Source organism: Triticum dicoccoides, chromosome 6B, assembly GCF_002162155.2.
Source record: "Triticum dicoccoides isolate Atlit2015 ecotype Zavitan chromosome 6B, WEW_v2.0, whole genome shotgun sequence".
Classification (NCBI taxonomy): Eukaryota; Viridiplantae; Streptophyta; class Magnoliopsida; order Poales; family Poaceae; genus Triticum; species Triticum dicoccoides.
Window position 1 is genome coordinate 32,645,898 of NC_041391.1, and position 2,797 is coordinate 32,648,694.

Genomic DNA, 2,797 nt, shown 5'->3' on the forward strand with positions numbered 1-2,797 from the left:
CGAATCGGTAAAAGGAGAAGAGCATGCTTCTGCTCAGTCCGCACCATTGGTTTGCAATCTGCGAAGTTGATGGATTCCGCACCAAGGCACACCAAGTTTTTGCTGCGAGTTAAAAAATATGTTGAAACGTATTCAAATGTGGTATCATTTGGATATTTTTAGATGGCGATATGGCATCCATGTGCCAACACCGTCTCACACTCTCATGCACGGATGCGCCTCCACTCATTGCGGGCAGTTGCCCGGCCTCCCTTCGAGCTCTAGCGACTATCCTTCTCTGCCGTGAAGTGATGAGATGCTGAACACCTAGAGAGACTGCTCGATCTGGATTTTTTTTTCGAAAAGGGGACTCCCCGGCCTCTGCATCAGAATGATGCATACGGCCATCTTATTAACCAAATAAAGCAGTGCCAACATGGTTCCAAGGTCTCCAAAAGTAAAAAAAGCAAAGAAAGCTCACACAGAGCCAAAAATAGCTAGAAACACCAACTAGCCATGAAAAGACGCCACAACCGGCTGGCTAAAACTAGATAGGTAAATTAAATGCCTATCTTATTACATGACCGCCATCCAAACCGGTTGAAGATATCCCGAGCTACCATCTTCCAGCGGAAAGATCCAGTAACCAAATGCTCTCTGGCCTCCGTCGGGGTGAGTAGCGACCACGAACGGATCAGAGCCGTAGTTCGGAATATAACCTGCAAAAAATGGATATATGATATTTTGTTAAAAACCAAATCATTTCTGCAAGTCCAGATAGTCCACAGCAAAGCGCAAACTCCAACCCGAATGTGTCTCGCTAAGGCAGGCTCAATCCCATTAAGCCATGTCCCAAATAACGCGTTAACAGAATTCGGTGGATTGATATTAAAAGCAACATGGACCGTCTGCCAAAATACTTTGGCCAACGGGCAATCAAAAAAGATGTGCTTGATTGTCTCATCCCGATCACAGAAACTACACCTAGTAGGTCCTGTCCAATTACGCTTTATCAAGTTGTCCTTGGTTAAAATAACTTGTTTATGGACAAACCACATAAACACTTATATTTTCAAAGGAACTTTGACCTCCCAAACATGCTTGGAGGTAGGAATGGAGTTCGAATTAATAACATCAATATACATTAATTTAACAGTGAATACTCCAGACTTGGTCAATTTCCAGCGTAATTCATCGGGTTGTTGAGAAAGCTGGACCTCCATCAGTCTCCTAACTAGACGGAGCCATTCTTCCCAACGATTGCCCGCTAGCGTCCGTCGGAACTGAATATTAAGGGGGATAGATTGAAATACCGATGCGACGAACACCTCACGTCGTTGAACAATACGATACAAAGACGGATATTGGATGGCCAAGGGTGTCTCGCCGAGCCAAGTATCCTCCCAGAAACGTGTACTAGTGCCGTTACCAATAACAAACTTCATCCTATTAAACAAAGATTGTTTGACTTTCATCAGACCTTTCCAGAAAGGTGAATCGGTCGGCCTGACTGTAACCTGGGACAAAGTTTTTGTCTGGAGATACTTGCTGCGAAGGATTTGAGCCCACATGGCATCATTCTCCATAGAGAGCTTCCACAGCCACTTGCTAAGAAGGCATATGTTCTTAACTTCTAGATTCTCAATACCGAGACCCCCTTGGTCTTTCGATCTACAGATGATATCCCATTTAGCAAGCCGATGTTTTCTTTTAAGCTCATCATCCTGCCAAAAGAAACACGATCGATAGAAGTCCAGTCTCTTCCTAACACCAACTGGGACCACAAAGAACGATAGGAGAAACATAGGCATACTCGTGAGCACCGAATTTATCAAGATTAATTGGCCTCCGTATGACATGAGCTTACCCTTCCAGCAATTCAGTTTCTTCTCAAATCGGTCCTCGATGCACTTCCACTCTCTGTTTGTCAGCCTACGATGGTGGATTGGAATACCTAGGTAAGAGAAGGGTAACTCTCACAAACCGCACCCAAACAATTGCCTATAAGCCTCCTGTTCGTCTTTGGCTCTACCAAAACAAAACAGCTCGCTCTTATGAAAGTTAATCTTTAACCCAGTCAATTGTTCAAATAGGCATAACACAAGCTTCATATTTCTCGCCTTTGCCAAGTCATGCTCCATAAAGATAATTGTATCATCAGCGTACTGAAGGATGGATACACCTCCACTAGTAGAAAAACACCTATTAGTCCCGGTTCGTAAGGGCCTTTAGTCCCGGTTCATGAACCGGGACTAATGGGTCGTTACTAATACCTCCACCCATTAGTCCCGGTTCAAACACGAACCGGGACAGATGTGCCTCCATGTGGCCGGTCCGCCGAGCCCAGTCAGGGGGCCTTTGGTCCCAGTTGGTGGCACCAACCGGGACCAAAAGTCTATGTTTTTTTAGAAAAGTGGCCGCTTTAGGGGTTTTGGGTGTTTTTTAGGTTGTTATTAGCTAGCTAATAGAGAGAAGTGTCCTCTCTTATATCTTCGTCCTTGGTTTGCCAACGCTGCTGCTATGTTCATTTCACCCGCTGATATAACAACTCATGCATGCTCGCATCATACATCATCATATATAATAACAAGTCCTACTAATCATGCATCATCATACCAACTTCTACATGTTATTAATAATAAGTCATACGATCATCATCCTCATAGTCATCGAATACAACCTTACATAATTGTTCTTAGCACATGATCATCAGTAGGTAGGACCTAAACACCCTTAAGGTAAAATAGCATAAAACAATATAGACCCTGACTCTCCATTATGAAGAATGGCGATCATCCTGTCTCCAATTCTTGCCCTT